Raw genomic sequence first — 8,544 nt, 5'->3', positions numbered from 1 at the left:
TTGGTTGGTCGGTTGGTGGGTGGGTGTTAGTATTGGTTGGTTGGTGGGTTGGTTGGTTGTTTTTTGGTTGGTTGGTTGGTTGGTTGGTTGGTTGGTTGGTTGGTTGGTTGGTTGGTTGGTTGGTTGGTTGGTTGGTGTGCCTTGGGCAATTACAGTCTGGTGGCGCCCATCCCTCTCCAGGCCAAGAATCACCACGGGTTGGTAAACAATTTTCCGTACTCTGTATGTATATGTACTGAATGACTGTTCCCAAAATGTATGTAATGCCTCTTTTTATTTGTTTTGACGACACCAGCTATGTTTCCATGTAGGCAATATTCACTCAATCAATGCTTTGGTCAATTTAGGTGATCCGAAAGGGAAATTCTGAACTATAATTCTCGACATTAAAGAAGTAACCAGTTTTATGTGGTTCTTGCGAGCATGTTTTTTGTGTGGTTGATCATTTACATGGTCTTACTAAACCTCAATATTTAGCAGGTACCCTAAATGGTCCTCAATAATTAAACTGCTTTCTAGTGTTACAAAGTCGTATTACAAAGACTGTTTGTAGTCGCTTTTGCTGCTATGCTGCATTGAGTTTTCTCTTTTGAAAAGTACTTTTACACTGTATTGACAGTGCCCTTGTTTGTAAAATTAAGTACTACATTTCATTTGATCGCATTTTTCCATTCATGATTAACTGACAATCAATTACTTTCCTCTATTTGTATTAATCAACTAATTTGTCTCAATATTCTGTAAGTGCACTCATCTGCTGTTGATTGGGTGACCGGTAGAATCATTATAAATGGATTGTCTACTATTTACGGGGCGTCAATACTTTTCGTCCTTAATCCGCAGAGCTCACCGATTCAAGTGCAACTACCTGCTTCAGTGAATGCTCCAACCAGCAAATTATGTTCTTATTTTTAGATTCTTAGCCTGTAGCAAAATACTCTCATGAGACCCTAGGACAAGGGCCGGAAACCTATGGCTCTTTTAATGAGTAAATCTGGCTCGGAGAGAAAGTTGAACTGTTACACATTTCTCTGACGTGCCTTAGGTTGTGTGATTAGATTTGAATTTGATACATGCTTAGAAAAAGCAGCTCAACTTAACTTTTGGTTCAGTCCGTTATTTATAGGGAAAATTTTCAACTACAGTTTACAGTCAGGGAGTCACACCAACAGTAGGTCGCTAAGAAATCCTTTAAATAGAAACACTATTGAAAAACCTTAAGATGAAAACCCACAGAACAAGGCAGAAACACCCCAAAACACCAGCAAACCACTCAGAGGAATTTGATTGGGTGAGCAGTAGAGGTAGGTGAACCTTTTGTTCTCTCACCTTAGTGTGGTCTGCGCCGAAGGTAAATAGGACAATATCCTTGATGTATGCAGGATTTTGTGACATTTTTGGAAAATTGCTTGCACCTTGTTTTAAAACCAACAGTTCAAAATGACAGTCAAAATAAGCCTCCAAACCCTTAAGTAACTTGGGGAGGGAGACAGATTTCAAGTTGTATGTTGGGGCGGCTCAGGAGGTAGAGCGCTTGTTTTGGGATCAAGAGGTCACATGTTCAATTCCCGGCCCCTCTATATGTCGAAGTGTCCTTGGGCAAGACATTGAAACCCTAATGCCTCCGATAGCAGATAGTTGCCTTGCATAGCTGACACTGTTTTCGGTGAGTTAGTGTGTAAAAGGGAAAAGTGTGAAGAACATTGTAAAGCGCTTTGGGAGGCCATTTGCATGATATATAAAACAGGCATCATTATTATTTCATAGATTTTATCAAATGATCAAATGACACACAATGAAATAAATGTGATGAAATATGCTCCGGTCTGGAAGGCTGGTTTGGTGGTTTTCTTGAATCTGGTCTTAAAATATATGGTGTGGTTGTCTCTCAAAAAATATCTAAACTTTTTTGCTTTTATGGCTCTTTGAGTAAAAAAAAGGTTCCTGAACCCTGAGCATCCTAGCTCGTCATAGTTTGTGAAACCGGTGACATTGAGACACCAACTCGGAATCTGATTGGCTAAACCAACAGCTTTCTGGAAGCAGTGCAACCAGGGAGAAGAAAATAAGGGAACCTGACAGACAATTGGGAAATGATTAATAAGTATTGATGGACATATGAAAATTAATATCACATGATTCAGATATTTTCTAGGCCATCACGGCCCACCACTGGTCTCAACTGACCATGAAGTAAATAGTTGAAGAAAACACCATTGACAATTTATTCTGCTTTCTTCTGTTTTTAAATATTGGACACCTGCAAAGGAGATTACATAAGATGCGAGGGTTGTTTGTTATTTTGAATAAAGCTGTTCATTCGTTTTGACTATTTACATCATCGTCACGATCGGCTAATAATGGTGCTGTCCTTTCATTTTAACACCCTTTAAGGCAGATCTGCTTTCATGATCAAAGAGATTTGATAAAGGCCCCATGAAGGACATTTAGAAAATAAATTAATTTTCTTGTCTAGTGGTTGTTTTTGTCCAGTCATTTCCTGTTTTCCTTGCAAGTTCAAAATTCAATGATGCCCCACTCCTTTTTGGAGTGTCTAGTAAACTATAATCCGATGCACGATAAAATGCAAATGTGAAATTTAAAACTACCACATAAACTTGGTAAAATAACCATGGTAAAAAACCATAGAGGCTACACCTATATTTGGCTTTTCTTGTTCGGGTCTCTCACGGACAGATCTCAATGATGATCGGCTTCCCATGATCTTTGATTTTTGCAATCCGGAGATGGAATAAGAGCTTGCTCTGTCCACTCCACGCATCGGCCCGGTATTGCAGTACCTCCGGGAACGGTGCATTCGCAATGATCGCAGCAAGGCTTTAGGGCTAGGACCTTAGCTTGGCCTTTTGGCTGAGAGTAAGTGTCCCGGCTCCTAGGCTTTGTAGCGTATTATGAACTGACCGATAACGGATAATGGATAATGAATAACGAAGATAGAACAATAACCCTTAAAAACCCCCATCTCAGTTTCAATAGTGGTTCCTCAAAACTTCAGCTTCTTATTCGTCACAATTGACTTGTTGGACCTGTTCTTTCTCGGCGAACTACAGTAGCACCTGCCAGCTCCAGGACTTTTCATTATTTCATGTGACAGGGGACTTGTGATCTTTTTGATTATTCCGCTTTTCATTTCTATTTCGCCGTTCAAAACGCAACATAAAAATGTATTGCCGCGAAGATCCATCTTGATAATCTTCCCCCCCAGACGATAAATTATCAATTTTTTGCCCAAAGTGCTCAGGCAGCCCATCTCTGCAGTGTAAAAGGGTCCGACACTGAATGGGGCTGCTCTTTCTAGTTACCGCATGGAAAAATGTACACTTGTTATCTTGTGAACTCTCCACCACGCAAGATAAGAATCTTTTGAATGTCAGTGACAGAAATGGAATTAACAAGAGATCTTTTTATTATCACGGAGGGTCATTAGGCTGCCAATCGGGGGTAATTATGGAAATGATCTCCACGGCTCTTCGGAATGTTTTTCTGCTTCCATAAGGAGTTGAAAGTGTTCAATCAGCCTCTGTCATGGGAAAGTTCAGTCATAACTGCAAGTGTACCAGCAAAATCAAATTAAGCAAAGACATTTCATTAGTATTTATGGCCCCAAGGCATTTGTAAAAGTGAAAAGCGCTGGAGTAATGGGGGTGTTGGGACGGGAGATTTATTGCCTAATGACAAAGAGCATACCTAGAAGACATACACATGATAATGGATAAAAGGCATTGATTGCAGCTTAAAATGGGATTCTTGGGAGAATGTCAATTATTGATGCTTCTGTTGTGACGTTGAACGTTCAGAATAACTGTCAACTTTCAATCTCATTTTAACAGCCATATGAAGATGGGTGAAAACTAAGGCTGGGCGATAACTGAGAATTGGTATTAATCAGATCCAAGTAAATACAGGGTAGTATCGATCATTACCAATCCGATATCAATGTGTTTTGCTCGGAAATGTCATGATCATTGAATAATTGAACCCTACCCACGCAGCACCAATATTTTAGTCACTAATACGTTTCATTTTTTTCTAAAATAACTACATTGCAAACAGACAGTATAAGAAAATCTATAAAAATATTTCTATTGAAACTGTTTCAGAACTATATTCCAGAAAGTCCAACCATGTAACAAGAATACAAATAATGTATATCTATGTCACGTGTCATGAACCAGAACAGGATCAGGACCCAAAAGCGTGACGTTTCTCTCACAAGCCTTTTATTCTATGGAAAAGGGGGAGTCATGCACGGTAGGCAGCAGTCTGGCGTGAAATGATAGGAAGCCAGAGGCCGACGAGATCGGTACCAATTGCCCGAGTAGATATTGGACAGATGGGGTCGATACCGGACAGGACGGGACAGATAGGATTGATAATGAAACAGGATATGGAAATAAAATAGGACAAACTAGACAGGAACGAAAATTGGAGAGAATAATAAACAGGACAAAAATAAACGGGAAAAAAACTGGAAACCGATATTAAACAGGACAAAAATAAACGGACAGGAAATGCCAACAGAAAACAGGACCGAGTCAAAACCCACGTCTTGTGGGGAAGAGGTCCGTTGACGGACTGACAAAGAAAGAATGAGAGCACTGAGTTTAAATAGACAGAAAGCCAATCAGTCAATGAGCCGCAGCTGGCGCCACACGGGCGGGGCCAATTGGGCTCCATGGCCACCGTGACAGTGAGAACTTCAGTACATTCTATGCCACAATATTTTTTTAGAAATCAAGTCAATAACAAATTAAGTGTCAATTATCTCTCATTGGCTCTGTTGCCATGGTAAAAATGGATTTACAGGATTTTTTTCAGAAACAGTAACATTTTTACAGTTTTGTTTGCAGCTCGTCGCTCTCTTTTTTTCATGTGTTTATGTCAATTTACACAAATGACCCATGGCATTGTCCTTTTGTGTTGATGAGAAATAAGTACACACCGCGTTACACTCCTTGTTTGCCTTTGTCATTTTTGGATTCTGGTAAGGATGGGTGCTAGGATTTGGCTTTCACTTCTGCCTGGCAGGGAGGAGGCAAAGGCAGGCCAGGTAGGGAGAATGTCACCGTTGCCCATTGCCCTCAATTAGCCCCGCTCGCTTGGCACCAGCTGCAGCTCGTTGCCTGATTGGCTTCCCTCCTATTTAAGCTCAGTACTCTCACTCACCCTTTGACAGTCCGTCAACGAACCTCTGCACCCGCAAGACGTGTATTTTGACTCTGTCCGGTATCCTGCTTGTGTATCCTGCCCGGTATCGATCCCGTCTGTCCAGTATCGGCTCGTGTATCTGGTATCGATCCCATCTGTCTCGTACTGTCGGCTATCTGACTCCAGACTCCAGTATCTGGTATCGATCCCGTCCATCTCGTCCTGCCTGATTTCTTGCTCCAGTCTCCAGTATCCGGTATAGATCCCGCCTGTCTCATCCTGTCTGATATCTTGCGCCAGTTTCCAGTATCCGGTATCGATCCCGTTTGTCTCATCCTGTCTGATATCTGACTCTAGTCTCCAGTATCTGGTATCGATCCTGTCTATCTCATCCTGTCTGATATTTTGCTCCGTTGTCCGCTATCTATCCCACCTGTCTCATCCTGTCCGGCATCTTGCTCCAGTATCTGTTATAGATCCCATCTAGCTCGCCCTGTCTGGTATCGATCCCATCTGTCCGGTATCTGCTCGTGTATCTGGTATCCATCTTGTCTGCCTCTGGCTTCCTGTTTTTCCGTGCCAGTCTTCTGTCTCGCTTCTTCTGCCTAGCGATCGCCAAATCACTGGCGTTTGTGTTCACGCGCATGACTGCCCCATTCCCGTTAAATAAAGCTTTGTGAAAACGTTACGCGTCTGGGTCCTCCGTCTGTTCTGGTTTTGACAGAGAAAAGTGTGCATTTCAGCCACAACTCAGGTAAAACTTATAGAGAAAGAGAAAACGGCTGGGCTATCTACAAAGAGATGCAGCGCTTAAAAGGAAATTGATGAGGGAGTGAACAGTTAAGTATAGATTCCAGGACCGAGAATATCGATGTTTGGATCGATCTGTTTGGTTGCAGTTCTGTTTGTGTGCAGGGCCAACAGTGTGATGTTCGTTGTGTTCTAAATCCAAAACACGTAAGTGATATCTGAAATGATTTCAGACGCCCTGCAGGAGGGTGAAATAGTCAACATTTGCAAAAATTACGGTTTCCTTTAGATTTACATCAGGGGTCTCAAACTCAATTTACCTGGGGGCTGCTGAAGTTTGGGTCTAGGTGAGGTGGTGCCAAATCGGATTTTTCACATAAAGTAACCACTGTTTTATAAAAATATTTTGTAATTTCTTACACAACATAAGACTTAAAAATAAAAATAAAAACATAGAATTCAATGAAAATAAATCAATCAATCAGAAACAAACAAAACATTATCAGCTGGGGCAGCTCTTAAAGAGACAGTGTGTACTATTAAGTGCCTTCTAGTTGTAAATTCATTAAAAATGCACATTGATTACAACAGTGGCAAAAAAACATGTAATAATTGTCTGCGATCTTGCTGCTATGGTACCCAAAAAACAAAAACTGAGCAAAAAGCTGGGCAAAAAACAGAAGAAAAGGGTGCTTTATTGTCATTTTGAGTCGCCTAACTAACTGATTATCGATGCTCATTTTGGGATGCATGACAGAATACAACATCTCCTGGTCGAATAATAGACACCGTCCTTTTACTTTCATATTAAGGCGGGGGCCTCAAACTATCATCTTGAAGACCACAAATGGCCCCTGGGATGCTAGTTTGAGACCTTAGATTTAGATCGTCCCCAAAATCTAAGGACCAGAAGAACTAGGATAAGAAGACAGAAGATATCTCCAATATGCCACCATGTTTTCAGATTGCAAATGAATAGTTCCCCATCACGCACTCAATGTTGCTATTTCATCAACATTGGTATTTAGCAAATTGATTTGATGTGTTTAACGTTTTTTCCCAAACAACAACCATTTTATTCAAGCACACAACATAATCTTTATTATCGAGGATTTTTTTATAACCCCTGGCCATTCATTTTCACGCAACTTTACTACATGCAAACATTTACAACTCTTTTACAATGTCTAAAAAATGTCCAAACTAAAATACACATTTGCAAAGGTTTCAGTGTTGTAAACTGCTCGTCCCCCAACGGCCACTTTTGGAAAAAAATAGAGCTACCCTTAGATGTGTAAAATACAATCTTTAGTTTTTAAGATCGTAATCAAATTTGACAAGGTACCAGGTAAGGCTTCATGCTATTGTCTCGCCTGTTTCCAGCTAAGACGCCCATGCTACACTAATTTATTTGCAAAAAAAAAAAATATTCAGGCAAGAATAAAAATCTTCCATTTTTGTGTGTTCCAGCACAGATTGTTCAATGTTAGTAGCACTTGCAGTGTTTTTTGTCAGTGTATTACTTTTCAAAAGAGACCAAAGCCGTCCATACTCTCCAAATGAATCAAGAACAGCATTCATTTTACTTTGAGTAGGTCTTGGATTGGGATTTTAGGCGAATTTTACAGGAGCGTTACTTTTGTGGCTCCTCCCAATGCCAGATTGTGTCTTCTTCAAGCAGCTTTCTTAGAGGAGCACTAATTTATGCCTGATTGGGAATAAATTTTGCAAGGTACTGGATCATGCCATTAAACCGCATTAACTCCTGCTTGTTTTGTGGTGTAGGAAGCTGTCTCTTGCTCATCTGGTTTCAGGCCATTGACACTGAGCTTATGTCCAATTTATTTTATTTCACTGGTCCTGAACTTGCACTTGTCACGGTTCAGCTTTAAGTTGCACTCTTTCGCTCTCTGTAATAACAACCTGAGCCTGTGACCATGCTCTTCTATAGAGTCTCCCCAGAAAGCAAGTCATCTATATTATTCACAACACCTTCCAGACCCTCAATCATATGAGCTATGGCTTTCTGGAACACCTCTGCTTCTAAAGAGATTCCAAACAGCAACCGCAAGAACTTATATTTCTCTATGGGGGTGATAAAGGTGCAGAACTTTGAGCTTTCTTTGTCCAGTTTGATTTGCCAAAAACCTTTATTAGCATCTAGCACAGAGAAGTACTTGGCATTCGTCATAGGACAAACAACTTACTCTACAGTCAGTAATGGATAGTGCTTCATTCAAGTCTTTCAGGTCCATGCAGATACGAATTTTCTTAGGTGTCAGCACAGTTACCATACTATTTACTCACTCTGTTGGCTCTACTTGCCTCGTGATTACACCTCCTTTTTTCCTCTTCCACAACCCTGTCTCCCAGCGCCACCGAAACCCTCCTGGGAGCACGCACTGCAGGTCCAAAAGTGAGGTCAATTTGAATAAGGTACTGACCAGGTATGCAACCCAGTCCCTCGAACAGAGAAGTCAGCGAAGGTGGAACTGTTCTTGAGTTTACCTGAGAACACCAAGGACCAGAAGTGGAACTGCCGAGCTGTTGAAAGAGGGTTGCTACCTTTAAACAAGGACCCTGCACAAGTACATCACCATGGTTTGGGACGATGAGAGTATCCCA

At 41.0% G+C, this 8,544-nt stretch overlaps 1 pseudogene; it reads left to right on the top strand.

The window, feature by feature from the left end:
- The first annotated feature begins 2,697 nt into the window (after positions 1–2,697).
- On the top strand, positions 2,698–2,823 carry LOC148355180 (U2 spliceosomal RNA; annotated as a pseudogene).
- The last annotated feature ends 5,721 nt before the right edge of the window (positions 2,824–8,544 follow it).

This window comes from Urocampus carinirostris, chromosome 12 (assembly GCF_059441175.1).
Source record: "Urocampus carinirostris isolate Australia breed hairy pipefish chromosome 12, RoL_Ucar_1.0, whole genome shotgun sequence".
In the NCBI taxonomy this organism is placed as follows: Eukaryota; Metazoa; Chordata; class Actinopteri; order Syngnathiformes; family Syngnathidae; genus Urocampus; species Urocampus carinirostris.
The sequence above is the reverse complement of the archived record's forward strand: the minus strand, read 5'-3'. Positions and strand labels throughout refer to the sequence as shown.